The sequence below is a fragment of the Mustela lutreola genome, chromosome 2, assembly GCF_030435805.1.
Source record: "Mustela lutreola isolate mMusLut2 chromosome 2, mMusLut2.pri, whole genome shotgun sequence".
NCBI classification, from domain to species: domain Eukaryota; kingdom Metazoa; phylum Chordata; class Mammalia; order Carnivora; family Mustelidae; genus Mustela; species Mustela lutreola.
The window spans coordinates 20,988,030-21,006,732 of record NC_081291.1 but is presented as its reverse complement, the minus strand read 5'-3'; the positions used below and the strand labels follow the sequence as shown (position 1 = coordinate 21,006,732).

General features: G+C 44.7%; 1 protein-coding gene across 6 annotated transcripts in view; it reads right to left on the bottom strand.

The window, feature by feature from the left end:
• Positions 1 to 14,513, bottom strand: part of RAD54L2 (RAD54 like 2) — a 115,566-nt gene extending 101,053 nt beyond the window's left edge. For 3 of the 6 annotated variants that reach the window (XM_059161033.1, XM_059161031.1, XM_059161036.1), the window contains exons 1-2: positions 11,893 to 12,117; positions 9,165 to 9,309 (exon numbers count right to left, since the gene is read on the bottom strand). The gene's annotated coding sequence lies outside the window, so the exon portion shown is untranslated. Of the gene's footprint in view, positions 1 to 9,164; positions 9,310 to 11,892; positions 12,118 to 14,425 lie in introns of those variants that run through there. The other 3 variants (XM_059161032.1, XM_059161035.1, XM_059161034.1) reach the window with 3 other exon arrangements.
• Positions 14,514 to 18,703: the final 4,190 nt, after the last annotated feature.

Here is an 18,703-nt window from a genome sequence, read left to right as displayed (position 1 = left end):
ACCATTGGTACCATTTCACAGGCTGGGCCTTCTTCACTAATTACCACATCTTTTGAACACCCAGGTTTAAAAACATTTCTGGGGGCACCTGGGTGACTCAGTGGGTTAAGCCTCTGCCTTTGGCTAAGGTCATGATCTCAGGGTCCTGGGATCGAGCCCCACATCAGGCTCTCTGCTCAGCAGGGACTCTGCTTCCCCCTCTCTCTCTTCCTACTTGTGATCTCTCTGTCAAATAAATAAATAAAACCTTTTAAAAAAAATTCTGTAAATGTTCTTACCTTGAAGCAAAGTCCACTTTAATTCACTTATTCAATCAGTATTTATTGCAAAACTATCAGCACAACGAATTGTGCTAGATAGCAAATGATGCAAAATTACACACAATGTAAATATGGTCCCTGTACTAAAGGGGATTACAAACTAGAAGGTGAAAAATAATAATAAACTAAAACTTGTGCAAATATATGAAACCAGGCATATGGTGAAATGTCACTGATATACTGCCAGTCATAAGAGTCAGAAGAGGGAGAACTCACTTCCAATGGGGATGAATCTGTCATCTGAACTAAGCTCACAAAGATGGTCATAATTTCAATGGCCATAACACAGGTTCAGGGGAAACATGAATATAACCAAAGGACACAATGTGAATACAGATGTAAAGCTGAAAGCAGCCACCAGTGTGTTCCAGGAAAAGCCAGGAATCAAAATCACCTAAAGATCTAGCCATGAGGTAACCAGTCCTATGTTAAGGACAAATAAAAAGGAAAAGCCACAGGGTAAAGCCTGGATTTCCCCGGAGTGGGCAGGTGGGGGGAGCCCGAAACTTGTTTGGGGAGCAGAATGGTGGCTAGGGTTCCACCTATGCTGAGGACATTTCTAAAATCACCTTTTCCTAGCTGATAGACCTTTAAAGGTGGCTAGAACTTCGTTTCGGACTCTTAATTCAGCCCTTCCATCCTTTTACCAAGAGAGAAAGGTGACTCTGACTGCCCAAGCCATGAAGTTAGTGGCTGAGATGGAGTTGCAGCCCTGGTTTGCAGACTCAATTCAGTGTACTTTATACTCATCCCCTTGGTCAGACAGAGATGTCCAAAAGTCAGGAGGAAATGTGGGTTTGCTGCTTTGTAAAGAAACCACAGGTATAGAACTGAGTCACTTGGACACCCAGAAGCAATAGAAGTGAAAGAGCTAGGTCCCTGAGGGCCAGGCAAAGAGGAAAACAACAAACCTGGGTTACATCCATATCTAGAGGGACAAAAGGAAGGGTTTTTACAAAAGCACATCTGAGAACTAGGCAGAGCATCAAGACAATGTAGAATCCTAGAAGCCAAGGTCAGAGTTTTCTCTTCAGCTAAAACATACATGCTCAAAAAATAATCTGCTGAATCAATGAATGGATAAATAAAGACAGGGTGAGACGAAAAACGTTTGTGCCCCACACAGCTAAGCACTTAATGTGGAAGTATGAGATAATCTCAATCTCACAACAATCCTATGAGATGGAATTATCATAATTATTCTCACTACCATTCAAGAGAAGAAAACAAGCTCACAAACCACCCAACTTAAACAGCAGGTATCATAGAGCCAGGATTAAAAATCAAATCCTGGGAAGAAAAAAAGGAAGGACTGAGAGGAGGAAGGAAGGGAGGAAGGAAGGAAGGAAAAAAAATCAAGTCCTGTGGCGCCTCGGTGGCTCAGTGGATTAAAGCCTCTGCCTTCAGCAAAGGTCATGATCCCAGGGTCCTGGGATGGAGCCCCGCATTGGGCTCTCTGCTCAGTGGGTAGCCTGCTTCCTCCTTTCTCTGCCTGCTTGTGATCTCTGTCTGTCAAATAATAAAATCTTTAAAGTTTTGGTTTTTTTGTTTTTTATTTTAAGATTTTATTTGACAGAGAGAGATCACAAGTAGGCAGAGAGGCAGGCAGAGAGAGAGGAGGAAACAGGCCCCCCACTGAGCAGACAGCCCGATGCGGGGCTCGATCCCAGGACACTGGGATCATGACCTGAGCAGAAGGCAGAGGCTTAACCCACTGAGCCACCCAGGTGCCCCAAATAAATAAAATCTTAAAAAAAAAAAAAAAATCAAGGCCTGGGGCAGCTGGGTGGCTCAGATGGTTAAATGTCTGAGTTAGTCTCAGGAGCCCTGGGACTGAGGCCACTTTGGGCTCAGCAGAGAGTCTGTTTCTCCCTCTCTCTGCCCCACCCCACCCCCCCCCCCCCGTGCTTTCTCTCTCTAATAAATAAAATCTTTTAAAAAAATAAAATAAAATAGGGGCACCTGGGTGGCTCAGTAGGTTAAGCCTCTGCCTTCAGCTCAGGTCATCATCTCAGGGTCCTGGGATCGAGCCCCGCATCAGGCACTCTGCTCAGCAGAGAGCCTCCTACCCACCTCTCTCTCTGCCTGCCTCTCTGCCTACTTGTGATCTCTCTCTCTCTGTGTCAAATAAATAAATAAATAAATCTTTAAAAAAAAAAATGTGTTCAAAATTAGCTTCAAACTGGTAAACATTAAAAATATTTGAGGGGCACCTGGGTGGCTCAGTTGGTTAAGCAACTGCCTTCGGCTCAGGTCACGGTCCCAGAGTCCCGGGATCAAGTCCCTCATCAGGCTCCCAGCAGCATGGGGAGTCTGCTTCTCCCTCTGACCTTCTCACCTCTCATGCTCTCTCTCACTGTCTCTCTCTCAAATAAATAAATAAAATCTTTAAAATATATATATATTTGATAATTGGGGCACCTGGGTGGCTCAGTGGGTTAAAGCCTCTGCCTTTGGTTCAGGTCATGGTCCCAGGGTCCTGGGAGCCCCACATCTGGCTCTCTGCTCAGCAGGGAGCCTGCTTCCCCCCCCCCTTCTCTGCCTGCCTCTCAGCCTACTTGTGATCTCTGTCAAGTAAATAAATAAAATCTTTTAGGGGCACCTGGGTGGCTCCGTGGGTTGAGCCTCTGCCTTCGGCTTGCGTCACAGTCTCGGGGTCCTGGGATTGAGCCCCACACTGGGCTCTCTGCTTGGTGGGGAGCCTGTTTCCCCATCTTCCTCTGCCTGCCTCTCTGTCTACTTGTGATCTCTCTGTCAAATAAATAAATAAAATCTTTAAAAAAAATAGAAAAATAAAATCTTTTAAAAAGAATTTGATAATGTTCAGTGTTAAAGGAGAACTATAAATACAATATTTTCAGTTATTTGGTATTACCTAGAAAAATTTTAAACATGCATATCCTCTGACACAGAAAATCCACTTGTAGGATTTTATCATAAGTATACAAAGTACAGAAAGATGTATACAATGTATACAAAGAAGTATACAAAGATACACACATACAAGGATGCTTGTAGCTGCAAAGACAGAAACAATGTCTATCACCAGGGGACTAGAAAAATTGATACAAATATACAATGTAACACTATGTAACTATTACAATATATGATAGATCTGAGTATTAAACATGAAAAAATGCCCAAGATAAAAGCATTAAATGAAAAAGTTATAGAAGAGTAGATATACTGCAATCCCATTTGTGCAAAAAGGAATTACTTTGGGGCACCTGGGTGGCTCAGTGGGTTGAAGCCTCTGGCTTCAGCTCAGGTCATGATCCCAGGGTCCTGGGATCAAGCCCCCCATCGGGCTCTCTGCTCAGCAGGGAGCCTGCATCCCCCTCTCTCTCTGCCTGCCTCTCTGCCTACTTGTGATCTCTGTCAAATAAATAAATAAAATCTTTAAAAAAAAAAAAAAAAAGAATTACTTTACCTATCTCTTTCTCTCACATACACATGCATTCATACACATTAGCAAACCCAGTAGAAGAAAATGTGAATACAGACCAAATTCTTTTTTTTATTTTTTTAAGATTTATTTATTTGAAAGAAAGAGAGTACACTTGCACACCCACTCAGGGGACAGACAGAGGGAGTGGAAGAGGGAGTCTCAAACAGATTCTGTCCTACACAGGGGTCTATCTTACCACCCAAGATCACAACCCCAGCAGAAACTGAATTCTCAGTGGTAATTAACACAGAGACATGGATTATGGGTTTCTTTCCTTATTTAAAAATGTCTGAATTTTACTGTGCTAATATATTACTGGTATTACTGATATAATCATGGGGAAAAAAGTTAAAAAGTCAAGGACTTTCTACAAGCAAGAGATTCTGACCTATGAAACTGTCATGAGAGAGGGGTGCCTAGGTGGCACAGTCAGTTACACCTCTGATTCTTGGTTTCATTCAGCTCAGGTCATGATCTCAGGGTTGTGGGATCAAGTCCTGTGTCAGGCTCCACACTCAACACAGAGTCTGCCTGGGATTCCCTCTCCCTCCGCTCTTCCTCCTCATGCTCTCTCTCTCTAAAATAAATAAACAAATCTTTAAAAGTAGAGAGAGAAAAAGAAAAAGAAAAAAGGAAATGTCATGACAGAAAGGTAAGGGGAAAAAACAGGGAGCAGGAGCCTTAAATTAAAGTGAACTCATGGTCAAGAATGAGGGAGATAGGGGCACCTGGGTGGCTCAGGTGCCTGCTGCTCTGCCTACTTGTGATCTCTCTGTCAAATAAACAAATAAAATCTTTAAAAAAGAAAAAAAGAATGAGGGAGATAGGGGTACCTGAGTGGCTCAGTGGGTTGAGCCTCTGCCGTCGGCTCAGGTCATGATCTCAGGGTCCTGGGATCAAGCCCCTCACTGGGTTCTCTGCTCAGCAGGGAGCCTGCTTCTCCCTCTCTCTCTGCTTACCTTTCTGCCTACTTGTGTTCTCTGTCAAATAAATAAATAAAATCTTTAAAAAAAGGAATGCAGGAGACAGAAGGCAGATCTAGGGCCTATGGAAAAACTAAGCCTTGGGGTGCCTGGCCGGCTCAGCTGGTAGAACTAAGACTCTTGATCCCAGGGTTGTGGTTTCGAGCCCCACGCTGGGTACAGAGATTACTTAAAAAATTTTAAAAATTTAAAAAGAAGAAAAAAAATTTTTTTTTAATTAGCCTTGGGAAACATGCAAGCAGTTGCTGAAGGAAATGGGACCCTGAGAAGGCAGCACAGGAGGACCATGAGTAGCACTCAGAGCTCAACTCAAGTGGGGCAGCAGGAACTGCTGTCAACAAGACATCCGATTTTCCTGATTCCCAGAAACACTGAGCAGCCTAGGGTTAGCAAAAGAACCCAGAGGACAAAGTTTAGGGATGGCAAGAGTACAAGTAAAGGGTTCTCAGACCCAGGAAAGGCAGCACTGAAACTATGGGCCGTGCTAAACTGGCATCCAAGCTCAGTGCAGATGGGTGAAATAGTGAAACCTGGTGTGGAGGAGACAGTGGACTAGAAAGCACAATGAAGGGGCGCCTGGGTGGCTCAGTGGGTTAAAGCCTCTGCCTTCATCTCAGGTCATGATCTCAGGGTCCTGGGATCGAGTCCCGCATCGGGCTCTCTGCTCAGCAGGGAGCCTGCTTCCCTCTCTCTCTCTCTCTCTCTCTCTCTCTGCCTGCCTCTCCATCTACTTGTGATTTCTCTCTGTCAAATAAATAAATAAAATTTAAAAAAAAAAAAAAAAAAAGAAAACCTGGAATCAAGTCCCAACTTATTCTTACTGGCTTTGTGCACTTGAAAGCAAGCCACTTCACCTCTTTGTGTTTTCTTCCTCATCTGTAAAATGGAGCTACCTGCATCACAGGGTTGTTGGGAGGGTAAAGTAAAGGAAATGTACATGAAAGTGTTTTATGAACTATAGTATGATACGTGTGCAAGGTATACTTATCATAAAGCAAACATTTTCATTTCTGCCTATATACAACTTTCATTAATGGTGTTACAAGACCGTAAGTGGGCACTAGTACTGCCAATATATCTATGTTGGCTGAAATGATCCTTGTTTTTACTGCTTCTAACCTGCATTATGATCAAAATCTCAACATTGCTCACAAACTATCTTCAATTTCACAGTTGCTTGCCATATTTAATGTCTTATACTTTGTCTCAATTTTCCTTATATCAGGTTTTTTTGTTTTGTTTTTTTATATTTTGTTTGTTTATTTGACAGATCACAAGTAGGCAGAGAGGCAGGCAGAAAGAGAGGAGGAAGCAGGCTCCCTGCTAAGCAGAGAGCCTGATGCTGGGCTCGAACCCAAGACCCTGGGATAGATCCCTGGACCCTGGGATCATGACCTCAGCTGAAGGCAGAGGCTTTAATCCACTGAGCCACCCAGGCACTCCTCTCATATCAGTTTTTATCTTTAATCTAACTACAGTTACTTCTCACGCTTTTCTTTTCTGCAGTCTGCTATGTTTGTCAGCTGCAGGAAAGAAGAACAGCATTATGCAGGTTTTAGTAAGGTTCCTCACAGTGGGATTCCTATGTGATCGGATCAATCATGAGAATTAAATCAAATAATTTAGATAGTACACTCTCAAGTTATTTTACCATGAAGAACCAAAAGGGTGACTTAATGAATCAGCACGATTCCTAAATTACTGGTTTAGTAACTCAGAACACATAGCTTCCTAACAAAGAATTAATTCATCAGTTTCAGTGTTAGTACAGTATTAGGCTGAGCAAAGAACAAGTACAGATAATTTCATAGTCACTGAGTTCAAATTCCTGAATAAAGTTTGGGCAAATAATCTTGGATCCTGAAAATGGTGATATTAAGCTCAACTCCCAAAAGTCCATCAGCCAGTAAGTCACACACCTGGTGTTAAATCCATTACCCACTCCCACTAGTTGTCTGGAGACCTTGTGACCCAAACTGACTAGCCATTCTTCTTCACACATGAAGACAAAGTGCTCACAGTAGTAAATGGCCAAAGGAAGAGCTAGATAATACCAATGAAAAACTTTTATTTCTTCCAAAGCAAACTTTTGCAAGACCTACAGAAAGCAAGTAATAGCCCCCCAGCCTGAAACCATGAACGTATGGAATTAAGCAACACATTTTCAAACAGAATACTGCTTTTAGCAACCTGGAAGTACAAAGGCAGAAACGCTGTTTCAGCCAGGACCAGATGCAGCCATAAAATCAGAACTCTCATCACCACCAACTCCACAAGGAATGATTTCCTGTCATTTCATATCAGAGGTCATTCATTTATTCATTCAACAAACATTCACTGAGTAGCCACTCTGTGCTAGAGATAAGGATAAACAAGACAAGGGTCTGCTCTCAAGTAGGTCACAACCTAGCATGGAATACACACAAATATACCAAAAGTTAGGAGTACAGTGTAATTATGAAAGATACTTGGACACGGGGTGCCTGGGTGGCTCAGTGGGTTAAGCCGCTGCCTTTGGCTCAGGTCATGATCTCAGGGTCCTGGGATCGAGTCCCACATCGGGCTCTCTGCTCGGCAGGGGGCCTGCTTCCCTTCCTCTCTCTGTGATCTCTTCCCTTCCTCTCTCCTACTGTGATCTCTCTCTGTCAAATAAATAAATAAAATCTAAAAAAAAAAAAAAAAAAAAAAAAAAAAAGATACTTGGACAAATTTCAATGGCCACACAAAAGACAGGCATTCAGCTTAATCTAGAAAGAATTGAAGAGTCTCTTAAGAGATGGTAGTGCCTTGATTTCTGATAAATGCAAGCCTAGGAGTCAGAAAAATCACTAGAATGGAGAGGAAAATTAGCAGGAGGTATATCCTGAGCATGCTGGGGACCCTCAAGGAGTTCACTATAACTAGAGCCTCAAGTGCTGAAGGAATTGTTGCAGAGGAGGGACTAGAAAAGCAGATACAGAAGAGGCTGGGTCATAAAGGTCCTTGTGAGATGTTGAAATAGAGATATACCAGAATCTAGATGTTCACTGTATTTTAAGGTAAAAGAATATTATTTACTTTTAACTGGAGTTAGAGACCTGCCGGAATGGACAGGAGATCTGACTAGAGCTGGAAGAGATTTAGGGCCAGTTATTTCTAATCACTTCTATCTGGCTCATACTTATTTTTCTCTTGACTTTTTTTCCTCTCATAGGGAAAAAATAAAACTGAACAATTCTGTAACAAAGGCTGTGAACCTTCTGTTCATCAAAAACATTTCTGAACAGAATGCTATATTCTATCAAAATAGCCCAAATTAGAGAAAGATGACAAATTTCTCCAGCATCTGGAGTCTTCCTAGCAAAAAGACAAAATCAGGTCTCTGATAAGACGAAAGCTAGGGAAACATCCTGACCATGGCCTACAAGAACATCATGCTGCCTGGCATACCCTAGCACTCTGTCAATGGGAATACTTACCGTTCTCAAAACAAGGACATGCCGAACAGTTACCTCCTGGCTTCTCCACAGAAACTGCCAGGAAAAAACCTACCAGTGCCAGAAATGACCTTGGACTTTATAGTGTGGACTCCTGCCCACCATTACCAGATAAAGACTATCTCGACAATTCTCACCTGTCCAGAGTGCAAGCAGGTGGAGATAGCAGGCTACTTTCTTCACCAAAGAAACTGAGCCCTTCATCTATTCAGAGCACCCAGCTATATTCCTACTACTAATACTACTGAGAGTAGTGTCCCCATTACTACTTCTAACTACACTAACAGCTACTAACATCAATACACTACTACTAACAGCAAGCACTAACCACCCGCCCCCCACAAAGCACTGTGCCTCTTCTCCAGTCCTCAATACAATCTGCAGAGATTATATTAACCCCATTTTACAGATGAAAAAAATAAATAAAATAAAAAACAAGGCTCAGAAAGGTTAACAGCTTGCCCAGGTCAAAAAGCAAGCAAGAGGTAGAAGTGGGATGACTCTAAAGACATGCCCTTCCTATTGTAATAGGCACTTCAGAATTTTCTTAAAGAGAGCAAAAACTCTAAGCCTTCTTTCCAAGAGTTTCTGAACTCTATCCATTTGTCTAACAGGTAGTCAAAAATATTTTTCAACAATCACTTTGTTTTCAAAACAACATATGTAAACTGTTTTTATTTTCCTTGATCAAGTGCATATTTTAGATAGAAAATGAAAGGTATTTCAAAGAATTTATTATGTGAGTGCCTTGATTTTAAATTTCATTTATTTTTAGCCAAAAACATAAATACCGATAGATAAGAGAGGAAAGGACAGAATTTCATTCTACTAGATCAGAATGGAGATTAACAATTAAAAAAAATTCAAATACAATTTACATGATATTTTATGCAGTGATTATCAAGAGGCAAGCAATTTCAAATAGACTGAGCCTTACCTCAATCTTATTCCTCCTGTTCTAGGGGACAGCACTCCAAGTGATCAGCAGACACTCCCAGCCTACATACAGTGAACCAGACAAAGGGGGTAAGCAACGCCTTCATGCTCCCAAACCACAGTGGAAAGGAAAGTGTGACGGCTTCCTGGGGAACCCAAGCACATATACAGTATTTATAAATCACTGTTCATCCAGACACACACAGAAACAAAATGTTACCTGTGGTTTGTCTACAGAAATACTTAAAGTTAACAGGTATATTTAAATAAAATGATGCTAAAACAATCCCACACTAATGTGACCACATTATAGCTAAACTTTTTCATGGAAATATATTAAGATAATCAATTATCACCAAAATTAATACTGTATAAAAACTTCATTCAACAGCTTTACTGATTAAAAGCTTGATATACCTGAATCACTTCTTTCTTCACAGACCTACAGCCACTTCTGAACTAAGAACTACTATCAAAATGTCAAAAATATCACCACTGTGGAAATGCCCAACATAGTATCTGGAATAATTCAACAGATACAAACAGATAACAAATCTGTTTGATAACTTATCAAACAGATAAGTTTGTCTAGCATTACAAACAATAGCCACAGTGCTGAAAAGAAAGTATGAGCCATAACCAGCTTATGGAAGAATTAAGGTTTTAAAATAGAAAAATTTAAAAGAAAGAGAAAGAACTGAAGGGAAATACATGATTTTTTTTTATAAGGCTAAGGGGCGGGCGGGGGGGAACCAATCCCCATAACTATTAGCACAACTACAGACAGAATTACCTCACATTTCACATGAAAATTTATAGTAGACTCCAGTGCCTCTTAACACTCTAAATAAACTCAAAAGGTGCAACGATTCTGATACTTTGTTCTTTCCATCTAGAATTTAATACCTCATTCAACTTTTGTCTGAACGCTACATACAGACCTCTGGTGAACAGTTGCAGGCCTCAGAGTTGGAGTTTGCATCCTGCCTTTAAATAATACAGATGAGGGGCGCCTGGGTTGCCCAGTGGGTTAAGCCTCTGCCTTCGGCTCAGGTCATGATCTCAGGGTCCTGGGATTGAGCCCCACATCGGGCTCTCTGCTCAGCGGGGAGCCTGCTTTCCCCTCTTTCTCTGCCTGCCTCTCTGCCTACTTGTGATCTCTATCAAATAAATAAATAAAATCTTTAAAAAATAATAATAATACAGATGAGACACAGTGTACAGACCAAACTCACTGAAGGTAGATAACACTTCCAGTGAAGAGAATGTCCTGTGAGGGCTCAAATGGCAGTCACTAAGATTTAAAAGATTCAACATAATGACTTCATGGCAGTAGGAGAAAATGGATGTTTCTTGGATTTGGGGATATGAAGAGTATTTAACAACATCAACTGTTAGGGTCTTCACATCCCCCTCTAGAGTTGCACACATTTAACAATAACACACAAATTAGTGAAAACAGGCTCTTAAATTAATTTAGATTTGTAAGAATTGTAAGAATTGGCGCCGCCAACCCAGGCGCCCCTCATCTAGAATTTACATATATTACAGTATCTAAGTTTGTCTAGCATTACAAACAATAGCCACAGTGCTGAAAAGAAAGTATGAGTCACAACTCAAAAACAGGAGGAAAAAAAAAAATGAACAGAAGAAAAGCTTTGGATCCAAATACCACAAACAAAATTCTTTGCCTAAAATATTGTCAATAACAGCTACCATTCTGACTCGGAGTGAGAAGGAATGATTTCACACTATCTTCTACTCAGGAACGAACTCCTTCAGTCCCCCAAAGCCCTTTCCAGCCCCATTTACCTTGGTGCCCAGGCACTAATATAGTCAGTCACATCCACTAGCAAGCACAGGAATTCTAACAGATCTGAGTCACCCACTCCCCCGCAGGAAGAGGTCATTCTCTATCGGGAAGCCCACTCTGCGAAGTTCTCTTGTTCATCTCCCAGGCTGCCACCACCATGGCCCACATAGAGCAGCCTACCAAACTCGGCAGCCTACCAACACTCCTCTACACTCCCCAAATCACAACTCCGGCCTCACCCTACCGCCAAGGTAGCCAACATTACTCACCGTGGCACTCTTGTGACACTCAGTTCCCTGCCCAAGAACCCCTCAACGCCAGGATGCATCTGGGCCCTGGAGAATCCAGCTCTTTGCTCAACTCCTCTGTGCCCAGCTGAGCTTCTGCCTTTCCAGGAACTAATCACTGGTTTCCCCCAAGAAGCCAAACTCCTCGTGCCTCTTCTCCCCAGCTAGACCCCAGTCCGCCAAGTTCACAGACCTCGGAAGACTGGGGGTAGGGAGAAGACACATCCCGATGCGCCTGAGGGACCAGGCACACTGAGGCCCCTAGAATTCCAAACGCACCCCCCCCACATTCACCCCACTGTGGTCTGCCTCCAGGGCGACCGCATCAAGCGTCAAGAGCGCACGCCAAAGGAGTTAAGACTCCGTGCCCCTATGATTCCCTTTCCTGGATACCAAGATACAAAATATAAGCCACCGAGGCCCAGGGTCGAAGCCAAGACCCTCTCCAAGGCTCCGGCCACTGGAGTTCCCCAATGGGGATCCAGCGCCCCAAGGCCCGGGCCGCTGGGACAGGCTGGCTGCCCCAGGCCGCTGAGCGCCATGGGCCCGGGCCGCGTCCCCATTCGGCCCCCATTGTTGCGGGTCCCGGCGGCCCGAGTCGGGAGCCGGGGGCCGGCACCGGCACTCACCTCCGGCGCCGCGGCTCAGGGCCGCGCGGGGCCGGGCAGGGCCAAGCGGCTGAGCGTCCCGCGGCTCCTGCCTCGGCGGCGTCTGCGGCGGCGGGGGCGGGGGTGGCGGCTGAGGCGGGAAGCGGCCGGCCAGGCCCGGGCGCCGCGGGCTGGCTCCGGGCAAGCGTCGGTCTTCTCCGGCGGCGGCGCTCGCAGGCTCCGCTCGCGGTCCGCGCCAGAATGCGTCCCCCGCCCGGCCCGCGCGCCCGGCCGCCCGGACGGGAACACACGCCGCCGACAGTAAAGTTCCGCTGAGAGCCACCCGGAGGCCGTCCTTCCCCAGTGCCGGGTGGACCATGCATAGAGCCTGCTATGTATGCTACGGATGACCGTCTCAGAAGTGAAGGCGGCACCAAAATCCCAGGCCTGGATCCACCTGGGAACGGTTCCGGGGTGGGTTCGACAGAATGGGTTTGGACCCCGCCACCAGAGACGCATGCTGGCCCCTAAGTGCTTCAACTGAACCTGGGTCCCTCCTCATTCCTCACTTAGGGGAGGCTTGTTAGGATTGAATGAGATGATGCAAGTGCCTGGCACGGAGATATCGGGTTCAATATTGGGGGCCGATCATCGATGATTGCTGCTATTACTACCGTCTCATACAGAGATGGTGTGCACAGCCCTCAAGGACCCTTGAAATCGATGCGCACCGCGTAACTCTCGGGCTTCCCCTCTCCACCCCCACCTCCTGTCCCGTTTCCTGTTGACTGAATCTTCAGAATTCCCTGAAAGAAAAGCAGGGACGAGAAAGGGCTTTCTTAATCACTGACACGGGGGGTGGGGCCTTAAGGAGGCAGATTCTTCTCCCCCGAGTTGGGAATTGCTACCACGTGGGCTCTAGTAGATGAGAAGAGTGTTTTGTGTCAGCTCTCTGTACTACAGACAGGTTTTCCTCCTCCCCCTCCCTTCTCCCCTTGCCCCCTCCCCCCCCCTTCTCCCCTTCCATCTCCTCCTCCTCCTCTTCCTCCTCCTCTTCCTCCACCACCACCACCTCTCAAGCCACAGGTTCTCCTCCCCTTCTCCCCCGCCCCCCCATCTCCGCTCCTCCCCTCTCCCCTTCCTCCTCCTCCTTCTTCTCCTCCTTCTGGACCACCACTTCCACCTCCCCAGCCACAGGTTCTCCTCCACCTCCTCTTCCTCCTCCAAGGAAGTGAACATTGGCAAGATGATGAAAAAAATTCTAAAAACGGATTTTTTTTTGGAAGGTTTGTTTTCTTTTCTTCATAAAATCAAGAGGATAAAAAAATCTTTTCCCCACTTCCCTTTTCTTCTGGGCCTTCACACCTCTAGATATCAGACATAGTTATTTACGGAACAAATTAGGTTATAAAAATGCAAGTGTGTGTGTTCCAACCTATTGATGGCAATTTAGATCTGCAGAGGTGCTCCAAAAAGTATTATGGCTTTCAAATCTTCTCAAATGCCCCATCCTGTGGCTACTAAAACTGAAGAAACTTTGCCTCTATGCCCCTCTCTCTTGTCTGAAGGGACTTTTCAGGATGGCTCTGATATCAGTCTCTTGCACCTGAGTGAAATTTTGTCATTGTGTCATTGTGTCACACACATATACATATATATTTCCTTTTAGATTATCCTCTGGGAATAAGGAAAAGGGCTCTGCCTGTCTAAAAGGCATTCTGATAACCATCTGGAAACAGCAGGTCTGTGGGTGAGAAAGCAGCTCACTCAAAGCCTCTGCTCTCTCAAGTGAGAGGACTCCATCCTATATTCGTATAGAACAAAGGATCCCTCAAAAGTTCATTCACTTCTCTCAGCATCCTGAGGTCAATTCAACACTCTGCTGTCACCTTGCTCTGGGTCTTAAGTTTTCCCAATTGGCTTCTTAGTTTGGACTCCCTCTGTGACATATAAAGCATATTTGGCCTCAAGGTGGGGCATACTAGGTGGCTCAATTGGTTAAGCATCTGCCTTGGGCTCAGGTCATGATACCAGTGTCCTGGGATCAAGCCCCATACCCAGCTTCCTGCTCAGCAGGAAGTCTGTCTTTCCCTCTATAGCTGCCTCTTTCTCTGCTCAGGCTCTCTCTCTCTAGCTACCTCTCTCTCAAGTAAATAAATAAAATCTTAATAATAAAAAAAGAAGATTTGGTCTCAAGGATGGAAACAGGTTTAGATAAGAACCCTAAAGATGACCAGAGAAAGAAGAAAGAGACCAGTGAAGTTGGGCAGAGGCTTGAAAAAGAAATTTCATTGTTTATCTCCCCTTAAAGGACCAAAAACACAACCATCAAAAACACCCATTCTGGGACGCCTGGGTGGCTCAGTGGGTTAAAGCATCTGCCTTCAGTTCAGGTCATGATCCCAGGGTCCTGGGATCAAGCCCTGCATTGGGCTCTCTGCTCAGCCTGCTTCCTCCTTTCTCTCTTTGCCTGCCTCTTTGCCTACTTGTGATCTATCAAATAAATAAATAAAATCTTAAAAAAAAAAAAAAAGATTCTTTCAGTTAAAAAATAAAAAAAGACACCCATGCTTACCTTCCTCCTTTGTTAATGATGTTGGAGCAACAAGGGCCAGGTCTTGCTCCCTTGGTGATGGAAGCCCCTTCTATTCCCTCCTCCCAAGATGCCATTGCCCTTCTATGACATCACTGTTTCCTTGCCTTCCAGGAGCTTCCCTGACTAGCTATGCCCTCACAACCACCTTTGTAGAATTATCCTCAATTCACCTGTAGGAAAATGGGTTCTGTTACATGGAGTCTCTAGAGTGAGTTACATGCATACCTGCCTATTGATGGCCCTACGTTCAAGTGAGGTTTAAAAATCTGAAACCTTGGGGTGCCTGAGTGGCTCAGTGGGTTAAAGCCTCTGCCTTCGGCTCAGGTCATAATCTCAGGGTCCTGGGATCGAGCCCCACATCAGGCTCTCTGCTCAGCGGGGAGCCTGCTTCCTCCTCTCTCTCTCTGCCTGCCTCTCTGCCTACTTGTGATCCCTCTCTCAGTGTCAAATAAATAAAATCTTTAAAAAGAAATCTAGAGGGGTGCCTGGGTGGCTCAGTGGGTTAAAGCCTCTGCCTTTGGCTCAGGTCACGATCCCAGAGTCCTGGGATCGAGCCCCACATCAGGCTCTCTGCTCAGCGGGGAGCCTGCTTCCTCCTCTCTCTCTCTGCCTGCCTCTCTGCCTACTTGTGATCTCTGTCTGTCAAATAAATAAATAAAATCTTTTTTAAAAAAATCTGGAATCTTCCTAGAATTAGACAAAATTCACCAGCAACTTGCTAATTAATCAGAAGATAGAACTAAGCCTTCTCCATCGCTTGGACTCACACCTGGGAAAAACACCCTCTTACTTTCCACTGTTTCACCACCTCCACATTCCATAGAAGCCAACTTAATCCTTCCTCCACCAACCAAACTTCCATCCCATCCTCACTTCTGGATGCCAAAGATCCCAGAAGCCATGATCACTCTTAACCAGGTTCCAAAGTGGCAGATAATTGTATTTCTTTCTTCAGTAGCCATCTTATTCTTGGGATTTCTTTTAAACTTTCTACTCACACACCACTTCCTTCATACTAGATTATAATCTCTTCCTTCATACTAGATTATAATTTTTTCTATTTTGTAAAAGATTTTATTTATTTGAGATAGAGAACCAGCAAGAGAACAGGAGCAGAGGAGCAGAGGGAGAGGAAGAAGCAGGGGCTCATTCCTAGGCCCCCATGATCATGACCTGAGCTGGAAGCAGACACTTAACTGACTGAGCCACGCAGGTGCCCCATCTAAAGAAATCCACCCCAGTGGCTACTGAAAGCCAGGCAAAATTGCTATACTATAAAATTCCATGTTTGGCAGTTCTTTATTGAGTACAAGGCACTGTGCTGGGTGCTGAGGAATAGTAATAAGATATGCCAAGCAGAACTGTAAGCATTTTACAGGTATTAACTCATTTAATCCTTATATTGACATTGTGAGATATATAGAATTAGCATCCCTTCAAAGTTGGAAAAACTGAAACTGAGAAGTAAGAAGAAGGCGTGGCTTTGAGTACAGAACATCCAGGTCCAGAGTCCCCTCTTAGAACCACACACTAAAATGAATGAAGAACTATGTTTAAAATTGAACTTGGAGGGTTCTCATTAGTCAAGTGTTAACTAATAAAATACTGTTCCATGTGGATGTTCATTCAGCAGATATTTATTGTCCCCAAACTGTATTTCAGAGGCTGATCTAGGCCCTGGGGAGCACAGTACTGAACAAGAGAAATCACGTCTCTACCTTGAAGTAGCTTACCTTCTAAACAGGAGAGACAAGCAGTACAAGAGGATTTCAAATTCTAAGAGTGCTGAAAAGAACATAAAAGAGACACCTGTATCAAAAAGGCAGTAAGGAATGGGGAGGAATTGGATAAGAACCTAATGAGGTAAGCTGACACCTGAATGCCAACAGGCATGTGAAGGTTCAGGGAAGGAGAATTCTAGGCAGAAGGACCAGAACTCAGGGTCAGCATGCTGTGTAGTGAGAACTCCAGATTCTGGAGGGGAGGTTGGTTGGTTGGTTGGAGAGTAGAAGAGTGGCCTGTAACTCTGCTCCCAGATTGCATGGTGTTGAGGGATCACTTTAAGGGCTGGCCCTGGAAAGGGCGTGAAAGATGCTGTTGATCAACTGTCCTAGGGAAGCTGCCCAGATTACTGTACCTGACAAATGACCATGTACATTTGCTGTCATGAACAGTTGCTTTTAAAAAAGAATAATCCTGGAGCACCTGGGTGGTTCAGTGGGTTAAGCCTCTGCCTTTGGCTCAGGTCATGATCCCAGGGTCCTGGGATCGCGCCCTACATCGGGCTCTCTGCTCAGCAGGAAGTCGGCCCCCCACAACTCTCCCTGCCTCTCTGCCTACTTGTGATCTCTGTCAAATAAATAAATAAAATCTTAAAAAAAAAGAAGAATTCCATTCAGTTCCATCGTCTTCATCAGCTTCCTCAGAGAAGCCCTCCACGACTACATACCCAGTCTAAGTAGTTGCCCTGTCACCATTACACCACCCTATTTTCTCAATCTGCAGAGAATTTACTTATTTATTTATTTATCTATTTAAAAGATTTTATTTATCCATTTGACAGAGAGAGAGAGAAGGATCACAAGTGGGCAGAGAGAGGGGGAAGCAGGCTCCCCGCCGAGCAGAGAGCCTGATGCGGGGCTTGATCCCAGGACCACGAGATCATGACCTGAGCCAAAGGCAGAGGCTCAACCCACCGAGCCGCCCAGGCACCCCTCAATCTGCAGAGAATTTAGTGCAGATATTTTTCTTCATTGGTTTATCATCTCTCTCCCCTAATTAGACTGTGAGGTCCATGAAATGAGGAACTTCGTCAATCTTACCAAGATCCCCAAGACCTAGAAGAGGTACAGGAAAGCTCAATAAATATGCTTACCAAATACGAGTATGTGTTGGACCCATCCTTGAAGCAGGTCTGTGAGGCCCTGGAGATGAAAGGGGAGGCATGGAGGATCCCTTGGAACTTCTGGGTAGAGCTTACCTGAATTATGATACTCTACAGAATAAGGTCATTTCTCCATATTATGGGCCATAGGAAAATAAAGGGGAAGGAAAGACCTCCCTTGCACCAGGTGGGGGTGTAATGCAATGGAAGACTTGCCAAAGAAGAACTTTAAGGGTAAGGCCTTGGATAGCAGAATAGCGTGGGGAAAATCAGAGCTATAGAAAGATAAGAAAGAAGTCATCCTACCTTGTTAACTCTAGAGAACGAACTGATGGGTACCAGAGGGGAGGTTGGTTGGTGGACGGGTGAAAGCAGTGGTAGAGATTAAGGAGTGTACTTATCAGGATTAGCACCAGGTGATTAAAACAGAAACTTTAGGGGTGCCTGGGTGGCTCAGTAGGTTAAGCCTCTGCCTTCGGCTCAGGTCATGATCTCAGGGTTCTGGAATCGAGCCCCCGCATCGGGCTCTCTGCTCAGCGGGGAGCCTGCTTCCTCCTCTTTCTCTCTGCCTACCTCTCTGCCTACTTGTGATCTCTTTCTGTCAAATAAATAAATAAAATCATTTAAAAAATAGAAACTTTAAAAAGTAAAACTAAGAAGGGCGCCTGTGTGGGTCAGTCAGTTGAGTATCCGACTCTTGATTTGGGCTCAGGTCATGATCTCGGGGCCATGGGGTTGAACCCTGCATCAGGCTAAAGGGTCATCAGAGAATCTGCTTGAGGTTTTCTCTCTCGCCCTCCCTCTGCCCCTCCCCCTTGCGCTCTCCCCCCTCTCTCTAAAATAAATAAATAATGATTTTAAGAAAATAAAAATAAAAGAAGTCATTCTAGCTGGACTTCAGAGTTTGCTCTATAGATTGCAATGGGTCTTTCCTGGCCTTTCAGTATAACTCCCAATAGTTATGTCAGTGGCCACTCCCAGATCACTTTAGAGCCAAAGCCTTGGTGGCTGAGGTTCCATGTAAACTGTCCTGGGTCAGGACTGAGTGGAAAATGTGAGGGACTCTGGACTTCAGTAACTTCACTATCTCTGGATACTCCCAGAGGCAGGGTTCCTTTTCACAATAAAAACACTCAGAAAACTAGGAAAGAAAGGAACTTCCTTAACATGAGAAAGGGCACTTACAAGAAAACCACAGCTAGGGGCACCTGGGTGGTGCATTCCTTAAGCATCTGCCTTCTGCTCAGGTCTCCTTGGCAGGCTCCTGGGATGGAGACCCAAGCTCCACCCTCCCCCACCATTCATTGGGAAGCCTGCTTCTCCCACTCCCACTCCCCCTGTTGTGTTCCCTCTCTAGCTGTGTCTCTCTAAGT